This window comes from Pan troglodytes, chromosome 13 (assembly GCF_028858775.2).
Source record: "Pan troglodytes isolate AG18354 chromosome 13, NHGRI_mPanTro3-v2.0_pri, whole genome shotgun sequence".
Taxonomy (NCBI): Eukaryota; Metazoa; Chordata; class Mammalia; order Primates; family Hominidae; genus Pan; species Pan troglodytes.
Genome location: NC_072411.2, coordinates 69,635,858 through 69,653,179, shown reverse-complemented (window position 1 = coordinate 69,653,179; position 17,322 = coordinate 69,635,858). Strand labels below are relative to the sequence as shown.

General features: G+C 35.4%; 1 protein-coding gene and 1 non-coding gene across 5 annotated transcripts in view; one reads left to right on the top strand and one right to left on the bottom strand.

Annotated features, from left to right (window-relative positions):
• The window catches only part of B3GALT1 (beta-1,3-galactosyltransferase 1), a 496,697-nt gene that overhangs the window by 233,405 nt on the left and 245,970 nt on the right, over positions 1 to 17,322 (bottom strand). The window lies entirely within an intron of this gene.
• LOC112208470 (U7 small nuclear RNA) lies at positions 8,787 to 8,848 on the top strand. The gene has a single exon (XR_002942950.1). It is a non-coding gene; the product is annotated as a U7 small nuclear RNA (small nuclear RNA).

The following is a 17,322-nucleotide window of genomic DNA, read 5'->3' as shown; positions in this document are numbered from 1 at the left end:
GGAAAACTCCATTGCATGGGGGTGGCTCTGAGGACTACTGTTAAGGTGAACATTGTGTTACACTGCTCACACTTTCCCAATTCTGAGGCAATAGTTGAGGTGACAGCCTTAGGCAGCATTCATAGAAGTGGGAGAATGCAAGATCAATTTTTTTCTAAGGGAAAAAAAGTATCTTCTATAGTCAGTAAATATTTTATAACTGCTTGGCACATCTCACAACATACTGCTTAGATCAAAGGAATGTTATCTACAGAGATGTTATTTGGAACATCATATTATACAAAACTATTGCCTGTAGCAGTGCTGACAAATAATATTCAAATCCATCATTTAATCTTAAAATAATTTTCTTAGCATCTCAAATTACAATGTGTCCCAGATAACCTCAAAAGAAATTTTCTGTGATCCACTTTCACAAGTGACATCGTTCCTCCTGGTAGGGTCTTTGGGATTTCACATCAAGGAAGTATGGAATTGAGGTGCTAACCATATGCAGGGGCCAGTTAATACTTCAATGATCTGGATGTCAACTTAATTATTTCTTTTGATCAACAATGGCAGCAGACTGCTTTGTTGTCTGGATCTGTGGAATGATACATCATTTACACACAGATAGACCAAAAGAAAAAAAAATTTAGTGTATTGGTGCTTCAAGGTTACTTTATCTGCATGAGTATATGTTAGAAGGGAGCTGATTTGCCATAATATTGTCCATCCCTGTATCTCTGTCTATCTAAGTCTCCAGTAATCACTAATATATAGCTTCTGGATTAAATTAAGGTATATAGAATTTCAATTTACTAAAAAATTTACTATGAATAACAGTTATGAAGGAGTTACCCAAAAGAATGGGCTTTCTTTCCTTAATGTGTTTCTGCTTGGACTGAAGAATCTTTGCAGGTTACTGGATATTTAAAAAATAAATGATTTCTATAAACTTCAACATTTAGATTAAGAATACAAACTCATTACTAAAATGTAGATTAATTCTCAAATCACAGGCAAACCAGGTATCAGACATCTAGGAGGGTACTGTGGAAATAGTCAAATTTGCAACATGACATTTCTCAGGCTGGATTTTACAATGATCCATTGTAGCTTACACTATGTAACTTTCTATGTCTTAATGACCCATGCTGGTTTATAATGTGTAACTTTCTATCTTTATTTCTTCCGGAGACAATGTATGTTCCAGAAGGGGAGATTACAGGCATACTTTATATTTGAGCTCCTATGGCTACTTTTTACCTCCAATCATTTTTGAGCATATGTACAACTTACATCTTAATTAGAAGTTCAAACTTGTGAAAGTATTAACTAAGCATACTCCTTGCTCTCACAATAGGCAGGCCAATGGAATTAAAAAATACAAGCACAGAATGATGGGACAGAATTGTCAAACCAGGAAATCAAGGACCAGAAAAGTAATTTGCCCAAGTTTACACAGCTAATCAATGTCAGGGTTGCAACTAGAATCCCAGATTGGTGCTCTTCTTACTGTATTAATGGACTCTATTAACACTAAAAGTTTGATATTCAAGAAAGACTTGAAAACCATCAATAAGATTCTATTTAAATTTTTTCTTATTTACCATGAATATAGCCTAACCCCCTCTTTTTTTAATGAAGGCACAAAAACACAATAGAATTATACAACTTAATAGATCCAGTGTTATTATCAAATTTATTGTTCCAAAAAGTATAAGTGTCAGTTCCTGTATCACTAACATTTTGCATGTTGGGTAAAATTTCCTATTCTGAGCTCTAACAACCAGATCATTCCTTAGAGTCACTGGAGTATGTGTTCTCTCTTTTAGTTCCCTCTCTCTGACTTAAGAAGTTTCAAACACAAATCTCACTGCGTGGTACAGTGACACATGAAACACGGCAGACTGCTGACTATGGAAAGCCAAAGGGCATTAAAGCTTGCTTTAAACAAGATCATTGAAAAATCAGTTTTCTTTTAAGTTCATACAATGTCATATCATTAAACTGTGTTTTCATTTATGAAATATGACTGCCATGCCAATGCTAGTTTGTTTTAGCAGTGCTACTTCACGGTGAAAATGTTTCAATATCATACAATAGCCTAAAACACATTTTGGTTAAACTTTATTGAAATATTTATGAAATTATGGATCTCTGAGCTTAATTTTCAAATTGATTATCTAAAATTCATTGGTTTGCTCTGTCCATGAGCTCACTTCAATAGCAGATCTACAGGGCTAGAATTTTCAAATATGCCACTTATTGGTCTTATTCTATATCCAAAGAAGTATTATATAGTGTTCTGTGCATGACAAATACTTGCCAAATGTTGACAAAGGAAGCAGCTTTGCTGATTCTGACTTCCTGCTTTGTTCACTATAGCCACTACTATTGATGTATTCTGTAATTTGTTTCTATTATTGGCCCAGCAACTATGGGCAGAGACTTCAGAGAGGTGAGGCATACAAACAAGGAATGAGTCAATAGTGGATGTATCCAAAAGAAAAGAAAAAAAAAAAGAGTGGAATCATGCCATTTGCAGCAACATGGATGGTCATTATACTAACTGAAATAAGCCAGGCCCAAAAAGACAAATATGCATGTTTTCACTTGTATGTGGAAGCTGAAAAAATTGATCATATAAGGCAGAGGGTGGAATGGCAGTAACCAAATACTAGAAAGGGTGTGAGGATGGAAGTGTGGATTAAGAGAGGTTGCTTAATGAGTACAAGCATATAGTTAGAAGGAATACATTCTAATGTTCAATAGCAGAGTAGAGTGACTACAGCTAACAATGTATTGTATATTTCAAAATAGCTAGAAAAGAGGACTTAAAACCTTCCCAACATATACAAATGAGAAGTACTTGAGGGTGATGGATACTGCAAATACTCTGACTTGATCATGACATGTTCTATGCATGTAACAAAATATCATATGTGCCCCATAAATACGTACAAATATTATGTATCAACAAAAAAACAGGTAGAGGCATCTGACTTCTCTGGGCATTAGTATAACGGTGCTGGTGCTGTGGCCATCAGAACATTGGTGACAGAAGAATCCCCATGATGTTTTAGTCTCCTAAAGAGTAGCAGAGTGATTTCAAGCCCTTCTATTTCACTTAAGCACCACATACGTGCACCACAAAGTCGAAGTGAAAGCAACAGAAATCCATCTTGATTCAGAACAGGAGTTGGTGTCTGAATTTGCTCCCCATACATATTCCTGCAGACACGGGTGAGAGCCAAAATATCTAACAAACTGGAATAGCATGGGCACTAACTAATCAGGGTAGCTGGGAGCAGCCATAAGGGCATACTACTGAGTACCTACCTTCTATTTTTTTTTTAAATTATTATTATACTTTAAGTTCTGGGATATTTGTGCAGAACAATGTCCAGTTTTGTTACATAGGTATACACATGCCATGTTGGTTTGCTGCACCCATCAACCCATCACCTACATTAGGTATTTCTCCTAATGCTTTCCCTCCCATAGCCCCCCACCCACTGACAGGCCCCAGTGTGTGATGTTCCTCTCCCAGTGTCCATGTATTCTCATTGTTCAACTCCCACTTATGAGTGAGAACATGCAGTGTTTGGCTTTCTGTTCTTGTGATAGTTTGCTGAGAATGATGGTTTCCAGCTTCATCCATGTCCCTGCAAAAGACATGAACGTATCCTTTTTTATGACTGCATAGTATTCCATGGTGTATATATGTCACATTTTCTTTATCCAGTCTATCATTGATGGGCATTTGGGTTGGTTCCAAGCCTTTGCTATTGTGAGTAGTGCTGCAATAAACATATGTGTGCATGTGTCTTTATAGTAGAATGATTTACAATCCTTTGGGTATATACCCAGTAATGGGATGGCTGGGTCAAATGGTATTTCTAGTTATAGATCCTTGAGGAATTACCACACTGTCTTCCACAATGGTTGAACTAATTTACACTCCTACCAACAGTGTAGAAGTGTCTGAGTACCTACCTTCTTACAGAGCATATCTTCAGCTTGGTGAAGAGAGGGTCTTTCGAATTTCTAGGTGGGGGTAAACTAATCCCCTTTATTTCACCATTATCAGAGGTGCTCTGCTCCTGCCCTGCCATGCTCACCTGCCAGGCAGGAGTAGAACCAGTGATGGTTAAAGTTAATATTGCTCTGAGAGTCTTAATCTCCTCAGCTGCTGACAAAGTTGCTTTTACTGTGCTCATTACTTAGTTCAGTTCAATTTCTTTTTTAATCTCTTTAGAAAAGATGAGGTAGGTTTTTGTCGGGTTTGTCAAAGATCAGATGGTTGTAGATGGGTGGCATTATTTCTGAAGCCTCTGTTCTGTTCCATTGGTCTACATCTGTTTTGGTACCAGTACCATGCTGTTTTGGTTACTGTAGCCTTGTAGTATAGTTTGAAGTCAGGTAGCGTGATGCCTCCAGCTTTGTTCTTTTTGCTTAGGATTGTCTTGGCTATATGGAGTCTTTTGGTTCCATATGAAATTTAAAGTAGTTTTTTCTAATTCTGTGAAGAAAGTCAGTGGTAGCTTGATAGGGATAGCATTGAATTTATAAATTACTTTGGTCAGTATGGCCGTTTTCACAATATTGATTCTTCCTATCCATGAGCATGAAATTTTTTCCATTTGTTTGTGTCCTCTCTTATTTCCTTGAGTAGTGGTTTGTAGTTCTCCTTAAAGAGGTCCTTCACATCCCTTTTAAGTTGTATTCTTAGGTACTTTATTCTTTTTGTAGCAATTGTCAATGGGAGTTCACTCATGATTTGGCTCTCTGTCTATTATTGGCGTATAGGAATGCTTGTGATTTTTGCACATTGATTTTGTATCCTGAGACTGCTGAAGTTGCTTATCAGCTTAAGGAGATTTCGGGCTGAGACAATAGGGTTTTTTAAATATACAATCATGTCGTCTGCAAACAGAGACAATTTGACTTCCTTTCTTTCTATTTGAATACGCTTTATTTCCTTCTCTTGCCTGATTGCCCTGGCCAGAACTTCCAATACTGTTTTGAACAGGAGTAGTGAGAGAGGGCATCGTTGTCTTGTGCCGGTTTTCAAAGGGGATGCTTCCAGCTTTTGTGCATTCAGTATGATATTGACTGTGCGTTTGTCATAAATAGCTCTTATTTTTTGAGATACGTTCCATCAATACCTAGTTTATTGACAGTTTTTAGCATAAAGGGGGTGTTGAATTTTATCCAAGAACTTTTCTGCATCTATTGAGATAATCATGTGGTTTTTGTCATTGGTTCTGTTTATGTGATGGATTACGTTTATTGATTTGCATATGTTGAACCAACCCTGCATCCCAGGGATGAAGCCAATTTGATCATGGTAGATAAGCTTTTTGATGTGCTGTTGGATTCAGTTTGCCAGTATTTTATACAGGATTTTTGCATTGATGTTCATCAGGGACATTGGCCTGAAATTTTCTTTTTTTGTTGTGTCTCTGCCAGGTTTTGGTATCAGGATGCTGGCCTCATAAAATGAGTTAGGGAGGATTCCCTCTTTTTCTGTTGATTGGAATAGTTTCAGAAGGAATGGTACCAGCCCCTCTTTGTACCTTTGGTAGAATTAGGCTGTGAATCCATCTGGACCTGGGATTTTTTTGGTTGGTAGGCTATTAATTGCTGCCCCAATTTCAGAACTTGTTATTGGTCTATTCAGGGATTCGACTTTTTCCTGGTTTAGTCTTGGAAGGATGTATATGTCCAGGAATTTATAAGTTTCTTCTAGATTTTCTAGTTTACTTGCATTGATGTGTTTATAGCATTCTCTGATAGTAGTTTGTATTTCTGTGGGATCAGTTGTGATATCCCTTTTATCATTTTTTATTGTGTCTATTTGATTCTTCTCTCTTTTCTTCTTTATTCTTCTGGCTAGCGGTCTATCAATTTTGTTGATCTTTTCAAAAAACCAGCTCCTGCGTTCATTGATTTTTTGAAGGGTTTTTCGTGTCTCTATCTCCTTCAGTTCTGGTCTGATCTTAGTTATTTCTTGCCTTCTGCTAGCTTTTGAATGTGTTTGCTCTTGCTTCTCTAGTTCTTGTAATTGTGATGTTAGGGTGTTGATTTTAGATCCTTCCTGCTTTCTCCTGTGGGCATTTAGTGATATAAACTCCCCTCTAAACACTGCTTTAGCTGTGTCCCAGAGATTCTGCTATGTTGTGTATTTGTTCTCATTGGTTTCCAAGAATTTATTTATTTCTGCCTTAATTTCGTTATTTATTTAGCCAGTAGTCATTCAGGAGCAGGTTGTTCAGTTTCCATGTAGTTGTGTGGTTTTGAATGAATTTCTTAATCCTGAGTTCTAATTTGATTGCACTGTGGTCTGAGAGACCGTTTGTTATGATTTCCATTCTTTTGCATTTGGTGAGGAGTGTTTTACTTCCAATTATGTGATCAATTTTAGAATAATTGTGATGTGGTGCTGAGAAGAATGTATATTCTGTTGATTTGAGGTGGAGAGTACTGTAGATGTCTATTAGGTCTGCTTGGTCCAGAGCTGAGTTCAAGTCCTGAATATCCTTGTTAATTTTCTGTCTTGTTGTTCTGTCTAATATTGACAGTGGGGCATTAAAGTCTCCCACTATTATTGTAATTATTGTGTGGGAGTCTAAGTCTCTTTGTAGGTCTCTAAGAACTTGCTTTATGAATCTGGGTGCTCCTGTATTGGCTGCATATATATTTAGGATAGTTAGCTCTTCTTGTTGAATTGATCCCTTTACCATTATGTAAATACCCTTCTTTGTCTTTCTTGATCTTTGTTGGTTTAAAGCGTGTTTTATGAGAGACTAGGATTGCAACCCCTGGTTTTTTTTTTGTTGTTGCTATTTTTTTTTCTTTCCATTTGCTTGGTAAATATTCCTCCATTTCTTTATTTTTAGCCTTTGTGTATCTTTCTATGTGAGATGGGTCTCCTGAATACAGCACATTCAAGGGTCTTGACTCTTTATCCAAGTTGCCAGTCTGTGTCTTTTATTTGGGGCATTTAGCCCAGTTACAAGTCTGATGGGCTTCCCTTTGTGGGTAACCCAACCTTTCTCTCTGGCTGCCCTTAACATTTTTTCCTTCATTTCAACCTCAGTGAATCTGACAATTATGTGTCTGGAGGTTGCTCTTCTCAAGGATTATCTTTGTGGTGTTCTCTGTATTTTCTGAATTTGAATGTTGGCCAGTCTTGCTAGATTGGGGAAGTTCTCCTGGATAATATCCTGAACGCTGTTTTCCAACTTGGTTCCATTCTCTCCATCACTTTCAAACAATGGGGAAAGGATTCCCTATTTAATAAATGGTGTTGGGAAAACTGGCTAGCCATATGCAGAAAACTGAAACTGGACCCCTTCCTTACACCTTATACAAAAATTAACTCAAGATGGATTAAAGACTTAAATGTAAGCCTTAAAACCACAAAACCCCTAGAAGAAAACCTAGGCAATACCATTCAGGACATAGGCATGGGCAAAGAATTCATGACTAAAACACCAAAAGCAATGGCAACAAAAGCCAAAATTGACAAATGGGATCTAATTAAACTAGAGAGCTTCTGCACAGCAAAAGAAACTATCATCAGAGTGAACAGGCAACCTACAGAATGGGAGAAAATTTTTGCTATCTGTCCATCTCACAAAGGGCTAATATCCAGAATCTACAAGGAACTTAAACAAATTTACAAGAAAAAAACAAACGAATCCTTTAAAAAGTGGGCAAAGGATATAAACAGACACTTCTCAGAAGAAGACATTTATGCAGCCAACAAACATATGAAAAAAAAACTTATCCTCACTGGTGATTAGGGAAATGCAAATCAAAACCACAATGAGATACCATCTCATGCCAGTTAGAATGGCAATCATTAAAAAGTCTGGAAACAACAGATGCCAGAGAGGATGTTGAGAAATAGGAACACTTTTACAATGTTGGTGGGAGTGTAAATTAGTTCAACCATTGTGGAAGACAGTGTGGCTATTCCTCAAGGATCTAGAACTAGAAATACCATTTGACTCAGCAATCCCATTACTGGGTATACACCTGAAGGATTATAAATCATTCTACTATAAAGACACATGCACAAGTATGTTTATTGCAGCACTATTCACAATAGCAAAGACTTGGAACCAACCCAAATGCCCATCAATGATAGACTAGATAAAGAAAATGTGTCACATATATGCCACGGAGTACTATGCAGCCATAAAAAAGGATGAGTTCATGTCCTTTGCAGGGGCATGGATGAAGCTGGAAACCATCATTCTCAGCAAACTAACACGGGAAGAGAAAACCGAACACCACATGTTCTCACTCATAAGTGGGAGCTGAACAATGAGAACACATGGACACAGGGTAGGGAACATCACACACTGGGGCCTGTCAGTGGGTGGGGGGCTAGGGGAGGGATAGCATTAGGAGAAATACCTAATGTAGCTGAGTTGATGGGTGCAGCAAACCAGCATGGTACGGGTATACCTATGTAACAAACCTGCGCATTCTGCACATGTATCCCAGAACTTAAAGTATATTAATAATAAAAAAAGAGATTAAGTAAAAAAAAAAGAAAAGAAAAGAAAAGGAGAGGTAGGTGAGAGAGAGAGAGAGGAAAGAAAGCTAGTATTTGTAGTTATCCTATTCTAAAAAACTACTATTCAACTAAGACAACTAAGAAAAATATATTCCAATACAAAAATTTAAAATTACATTATGAGGGTGAACATGACTATTTAAACAATCTGTACTTTAATTAATTAATTAAGAATCCAGATTAGTAAAAAAATTTTTTTAATCCAGATTAGTATTAGGCCTCTTTTAGAACTTGTCTAGCAGGTTTTCCAGTTTCCACCAGAAAACCATAAAAATACTTATCTATTGGGTTATCCTGCTAGACAAAAATCTTAGAAAGCTCTAACATTAATCTAGAGTTTTTAAAAGGGCAAATTGTAGAATCTAAAGAGCAGGTATCTGAATATGTCTTCTATTCATGTGAATGGCAGGTGTGTATGGCAAACTTTTCTCTTCTCCAGGTGTTTTGTCCTGATCAACCCTTGTTTTCCTTATGGTCAAATCAGCATCTTCAGCAGGCACTCTGCACAGAATCATTGGTTTCAGAACATGATGCCCTGTTTATTCAAAAGAAGAGTCTCATTCAGAAAAACACTAATAATTTTGGCTAAATAGCTAATAATAATTAACTTAAAAATATTTGGTTGTGACTTTTATTTAAACATTAAAAAAGAGTTAAAGCAACATATGAATATGGTAAAAAATTCAAATAATGTTGAGCAAAGTTAAGTGAAAAGTAAAATACCTCCCCCCCTTTTTTTTTACCCTCAATCCTAGTTCCTCTTCTGAAAAATAAATGATGGTTGATAGTTTCTTTTTCATTCTTTGAAAATAGGAAGAAAAGGAAAGAAGGCAGGAATGAAGGAGAGAAATAAGGAGCAAGAAAGTTGTACACAATGGGACTATTCTGTACACTCCTTGGCATTTTGGTATATTTGTTCTACAGTATTTCTTGGAATCTGTTCCCTATCAATGCATTTGGATCATTCTTTCAAAGTCTGTATTATGATAATTTTCAAATATACAGAAAATTACAAAGTTTGGTACAATAAGCACCCATACACCCTGTCTTGATTAAAATTATCAACATTTTGCCCTATTTGATGATTCCATCTTTCAACTATCTAGCTTTTTTTTTTTTGCTGAATAATTTCAATGTAAACTGCAGATATCATGACACTTCACTCCAAAATCCTTCAGCACTTACTGCTTAAAACCAAGAATATCATCTTGTACAGCCATTTCTGTATCTAAAAAAATTAACAATAATTTTCAAATATAATAATAATTAATAATACCCAGTGACTACCAAAATGTCTCCAATTATTTCACAGTTGTCATCAATTGATTTCTGTAGAACTTGTATTTAATTAATGATGACATCTTGAATCTGGATGTCAAGTTTTTAAAATCTCTCATAATCTAGAACAATGAGCTTCTTCATACATTTTTTAAGGATGACACTGACTTTATGAAGAGATCAACCCTGTTTGGTTGTTTCCTCAGGATGTCATTTAACTTGTTCCTCTACTCCCTCATCTTCTGCATAACTAACCAATATGCCTACATTTAATGCATTGTGGTAAGTGTATTTTGTGTATCTAATCTCATTTAATCCTTACAACAACCCAGAGATGCTAATTATACTAGTACACCTATTTTACTGATAAGAACATGGAGGTTAGAGAGGTCAATTCAATTATCTAAGGTCAAATATTGTCTGTGTTCTCTTTCTTGTTCTTTCTATGTATGTCACATATAGTTTTGTCTAGTGTCATAACATTTAGAGTTGGAAAATACTTAATTTTACATACCAAGAAAAAAATGCCCAGAGAGACCAATTGTGTGATATGGTTAGTCATGTAATTATTTAGTACATAATTTTCAAATGCAAAAAGCACTTAATGAGCTGGTGTCACCATAAAAGGTCAGCTGGCTTCTCACAGGGTGGCATTACATTTGTAAATCTGCCAAGGTATAAAGCAGTGTTTACAAAGTGTGGCATGCAAGGTAATTTTTGATCCATGCACAAAAAATTTTTATTTCTGTAGTAATTTATTCTAATGCATCTTAGGGAAATAACATAACTAGTTCACTGACCTCAGATATTAATCTTTAATCTGAGGCTCAGTTTAAAAAAGGGGTGAGTTAATTTAAAGAAAAATGTTAATAAAACAATGGTTCAGAGGTTCAGAGGATATTATATAGTTAGAGCAATAAAATTATGACAGAAGAGAATGAATCCATAGAGGACCTTTTTTAGGATGAGCTTATGTTAACTTAATTCATGTATGAAAATGGAGTGTATATTTATTAATTCATGACGAGAAATAAAACAGTTGTGTGTGCTGGAACACTCATCTATGTGATGAATAAATTATCTGCCCATAGGCTGACGTCAAAATTAAAACAAGGGAAAATTATTTAAATGATTCCAAAGTTTAATAACTTCAGGCCAAATATGTCCAGTTCATCCCTGTTCAGAAAAGTTCTGGCCTTGCCAATGGGACTTTTACACCAAAGCTCCTCTCTTAAAATGTACCTATCTCTTAGACATTATGAGATCACCGATTTTCTCTTCTGGTTGATTAGGTATGCTGATATTCAATATTGTTACCGGAAAACCATATCTGAAAAGCCATTTTGCCTCTCTAAGGAATCATTACATACCTCTGCTCCAATCCGTCCTCTGTTGGCTATACAATATAACTCAGAGAGGTTATTTTTACTTCCCTTATGTCCAATTTACGGTAGGCTCCAAATATTAATGGTAGATACTAGTGACCTTGACCTAGATTGCTAGATTCTGGCACATTTTCTTCTATACCATGTGCCCTATGCAAGTAACTTCCACAGAACAAATAAAATTTCCCACACTAATAAATCTGAAACTTATAAAATTTATGATATGACATATCACCACCTCACTCCATTGAATATATATATTTTTAGCAAAATATAGGCCTTTACTGCTTACAGTTAATACAATGAAGATGGAAGCCTGACAGCTTGCTCCCGAAGTCCCATAAAGTTTAGAGAATTTATCCCCAGGCCCATGCCTCCACCCTCCACTTTTTTGTTATCTTTACCTAGTTCAGTGATATTAGAGACACAAGAGAATTTGAGTGAATTCTCACAATGATTTATACTCAGACCACTGATTTAAAAATGAGAATTATTAAATCCACTAGCTTGCTTATCTTTTATTTTTACCACTCTACAGAAATCCTACTGGTGGCTGAGGATCAAGGTGAAACCGGGAGGCCAGGTAGGTTCATCTTCAAAGTTTGTATCTTAAAAGATTGGCCACATATCCATCTATGATTTGGGTAGAGGTTAGATATACAATCTGAGTTTTTATTGAATGGTACTACAAGCCATGTTTCGAAATAGGAAGAATGACTGTAGAAGCAATCATCTCAACTCTGTCTTCTAAAAGTTTACTCTCATAGACCTTAAATGGAATTAAAGTGAAATCATAATGTATACTGATACACAAAGGCCACTTTCATGTAAAGGGTTTTAGTTTATTCTCTCCAATTCACAACGGAACAACAGCTAAAAAAGTCATTTGGGGTCAAAAACACAATGTACACTGTTAAGAAAATGAAGAGACAGGCCACAGACTGGGAGAAAGTATTTGCAAAACATATATATGACAAAGGACTTTTCACTAGAATATGCAAAGAAATCTCGAATTGCAATATTAATAAAACAATAATCCAAATTTTTTAAAATGGGCAACAAATGGACACTTCATCAAAGAATTGAGGCAGGTAGAAAATAAGCACATCAAACATTATTCAAAATTATCAGTCAGCAGAGGAATGCAAATTCAAATGACAATGAGATACCACCACACACCTATTAGCATGTGTCATATATTCATATGAATACTCATAATGGGTTTAAAAGTCTGACAATAGCAAATGCTGGCAAGGATGTAGAACAACTGGAACTTTCACATATGGCTGGTGGGAACACAAATGGGTACAGCCACATCAGAAAATGATTTGGTAGTTTAATATTTTAAAAATTTAGCATATACTTCTCATACGACCCAGGTCTTTACCCAAAATAAAAAAAGATATAAGTTCACATAAAACCTGTACACAAATATTTATAGCAGCTTTATTCCTTATTGCAAAAATCTCGCAACATTTCAAATGTCATCAAGTAGAAAAGGGAAAAACAAACTGTGGTACATTCATACAAGGGCATACTACTAGCAATAAAAAGGAATAAACTGCAGATACATGCAGCAACATGGATGAATCTCAAATGCATAATGCTAGAAGAAATATGCCAGACTCAAAAAGTTATATATTGCATGATTCAATTTATGTCATTCCAGAAAAGGCAAACTGATAGAGACAGAAATCAGGTATCAGTTGATTGTCTGGAGGGGACAAAGGGGAGAAGTGTTGAGACTGATTACAAAGGAGCATAAGAAAACTTTTCAGTGTAATGGAAATATTCTACATCTTGATTGTGGTGATGCCTACACAGCTGTATAGGTCTGTTAAAATTCACAGGACAATATATTTTAAAAAGCAAACATTATAAAAAAACTGACATACACACACACACACATTATAGATTAGATAAACTTGAATTATGGAGACCTGAGCCCTGGTGACCCCAAATTGCAATTAGACTAAAGTGCATTATGCTGGGCACTGGAAATAAAATGAGGAAAAATACACATAGCCCTTGCCTTCCTGGAGCATTCATCTAGGCAGATATTAATGAAGTCACTGTGCAAATGTGAAAACATACACTGTGATAATTGCTTTGTGTTTCAAAGAAAACTACCTGAGTAAAGAGTTTTAGGATCAAGAGACTTTGTACCCCTTTCCACTCTCTCCCCCACCTTATTAGCATGTTAATAAGTTAAGAATCCCAAGAGTCTCTGCTGTGACTATAAAGATGTTTAATTGAATATTTACTATATGTATTTGGTTGTGAAATTTTCCTATTAGCATCTTACAGAATATTTAATACTACATGTACAGAGACATAGGAATAAATAACCATATTATATTTTTTCAATGTTTAACTTTCTTCATTAAATTGATATTAACAGAAAGATAGCAAACAATCCAAAACCACTAAGAGGGAAAAATATATTTCCCTGTTTTGGTTTTTTTTCTGGGTCTTTGGATAAGAGAATGAATCAGGAACTAAAAAGAACTGTATGTTCTCTCCAGATCTATTTCTGATGAAATCTGCCTGTTTGGCAACATTTTCAGCCTCAAAATACATTATCCAGACACCTAAATTCTTGACATGGAATCATAACGCAATTTCGACTTTTACTTAATAGGTTTGTTGTCCTATATTGTAGGATGGAGCAAATGAGTAAATACATTGATATTGTTGAGTGCAAAGCTTCTTACTGTGAGATAAAGAAGATACACATATTTAATGGAGGAAGGCAAAGAAGATCTATGTGGGTTTGGATTAGAATTCGAGATTTCAGTATGATTTTATTATTTATAAATGTATTATTTAATTTAAAATTTAAAAAATCTTGATATGGCTAAGGTCCACTGTCACTTTAACACCAAAAAATAAATATGGTATTTACTTAAATAGTTTTTATTCTGCTCATGACCAACTTCATGTTTCTTTTCAAATCACCTTCTCTGTTTCTTTTTCCTAACCCTTTTGCTGTACTTTCAGTTGAGCTGAAAATTGTTCCCTTCAAAGTGAAATTGTTTTGGAGTTTTCAGCAAATATTGCTGTGGCTTAGGTTATATATATATATATATGTACACACATATATATATATGTACACACACATATATATGTACATATATATATATACATATATATATATATATATATATATATATATATATATATATATATGGCCTAGTCGTTGATTTTTCTGTCATCTAGGATGGTTTCTAATTTATATGACCTAGCTTCAAGTAGAAAGCAGACATTACAAATATCTCTACACACATTACTACAGCCTCATTTTAATGTGCCACACCCAAATATAATTCTGCAGTCAATGGACAATCATTACATAAATTAAAGGGGGGACAGAAACAAAAGCCAGTTTCCAAAGATTAAAAAGAAGAAAATTAATTACAAGTAAATTGCAGAGAAAGTATAGTTTGCAATGAATCATGCCATACAGTTAATTGTAACACGAATCTAAAGCTCTCCTTTGACATGGAAAATAAATAATCGGGTATTAGTGGATTTTCCCTTCTGAATGTGAAAATAAATATCAGGGTGTGGGTTGATTTGGTTTAGTGTTTTATATCCAATTTCTTCTTCTGACAGTCGGCCTTTTCAAAATTTTTATTTTACTAATCAAATAATCATCTTATAGGAACACATACCTGTTTGTATTGCTCCATTAAATACTGCTTGGTCAAGAAAATTTTTTAGCCCATTACATAATATTTAAAAGTACTCCAAATAAATGAATGACAAAGCTGTTATCAAAGTACTGAACTGGTGAAGGTCAGAATTATTGTGGCCATGTTAGTACTTTCTCAAAGGTTAGCCATCCATTTTTATTTCTATGGCATTTTGCGGCATTTGGAGTTGCAGACTAGTCTATATTTTTTTAAAAATCAAAAAGCACATGACTTGGATTTTAAATTGTTTGAAAGAAAAAGAGGGAAGGGTTTCTACTTTTCCAATTTACCTGCACTTTAGTCTGTAGAACTCCAATTTTTTCCTGAAGTTCCAGGCACCTCCATGACAAGTTATTTGTAGAAGATAAAATAAAATCTATATTTCTCAGGATGCATGCCTGAGATTTATTCTCCAATTAGGCCTAGCCCTCTATTCTTTCTGGAATGAAATTTGACACAAGGGAATGGTAAATACTTCAGGCTGATAGAAAATCACTAGCCAGTTGATCAGTTAGAATTGACCAATCTTTAGACAGCTATTCAGTAATTTTTTCCATAAAGTAGGTAACTATAGGTTATTTCCTAGTTATAAATACTGGATGCTCCTCATGAGCATTCTTCATATGGTTTGATGCAAACAGCATTCTAAAACAGAAATAACTTTGCAAAAAGAACAAATAAACTAAAAGAAAATAATGCCTCCAAATCCCTCCTTTCACATGGCAAACCAAAGAGCTAATCCCATCTATTTAAATCTGTACTTGAAAAGTGATTGGTAGTCATATAATATAGTGGATATAAATTTAAATTTGGGAGTTAGACTGCAGTAAAATTCTAGCTCTTGTTAACTAGTTGTTTGACCTTGGGCAAGGTACTTAAACTCAGCTTTCTCACAAATAAAACGCTCATGTCTGTCACAAAGTTGCTTTGAACATTAGCTAAAATATGTAAAATGCTTAGCACAGTGCTGGCATGTAACATAGATGAACTGTTTTGAGTTTCATTTTAACTGAAGTTCCTATGAGTGTTTAGCTACAATTTCCTTTCCTGTTCTTTACCATGCTGTCCTAAGTTACTTTGGAAAACTGTAAGGAAGCCTATTAAAGAAAGCTGAAGGTCAGTTCTTGCTTATGAGGGATTTCAATCTCCAGGGGTCTAAGATTAGAATTTCATCAACATGTCTTTCCAGAAAACCAGACAGAAAGAACTTGGTGGTGAAAATGCATCTAAACTTGCTTACCTGTCAACTCTATTTCCCATCATTTTAACATTTTTAACATCTTGGTTTGAGGCCTGTTTCTGGAAAATACTCTGGCCATTGCAGATTCTATGATTTTGTTCGGAATATTCTTAGCCCACTGAATCTTGACTTGTCTAAATTATATGCACCCTTCAAAACTGAGATCAGATGATTCCTCTACTTTAAGACTTCCCAATACCCTAGAAAAGTATCCATTTTTACTTCATTGGTGTTCTGGTAGCAGTTAATACCATGATTAAACATGGCCATGTGTTATAGTTACTTGTCTGCATTTTTATCCTGCCTAAAATGTTGAGTTCATATATTAAATACATCCCTTATGTCCAGTGAAAACATCCTGCTACACAATATTCACAGTTGGCATTCAATTGAATTTATGTTCAATTAATCAGAAATGACTATGTGTTTTCTTTTTTGTTAATTATTATACTTTAAGTTCTGGGATATAGGCACAGAACGTGCAGGTTTGTTACATAGGTACACATGTGCCATGGTAGTTTGGTGCACCCATCAACCCGTCATCTACATTAGGTATTTCTCCTAATGCTATCCCTCCCCTTGCCCCCCACTCCCTGACAAGCCCTGGTGTGTGATGTTCCCCTCCCTGTGTCCATGTGTTCTCACTGTTCAACTCCCACTTATGGGTGAGAATATGCGGTGTTTGGTTTTCTGTTCTTTTGTAAGTTTGCTGAGAATGATGGTTTCCAGCTTCATCCATGTCCCTGCAAAGGACATGAACATCCTTTTTATGGCTGCATAGTATTCCATGGTATATATGTGCCACATTTTCTTTATCCAGTCTATCATTGATGAGCATTTGGGTTGGTTCTAAGTCATTGCCTCAAATAAACATATGTGTGCATGTGTCTTTATAGTAGAAAGATTTATAATCCTTTGGGCATATACCCAGTAATGGGATTGCTGGATCAAATGGTATTTCTGGTTCTATATCCTTGAGGAATCGCCACACTCTTCCACAATGGTTGAGTTAATTTGCAACTCCCACCAACAGTGTAAAAGTGTTCCTATTTGTCTACATCGTCTCCAGCATCTGTTGTTTCTTGACTTTTCAATGATCGCCATTCTAACTGGCGTGAGATGGTATCTCATTGTGGCTTTGATATG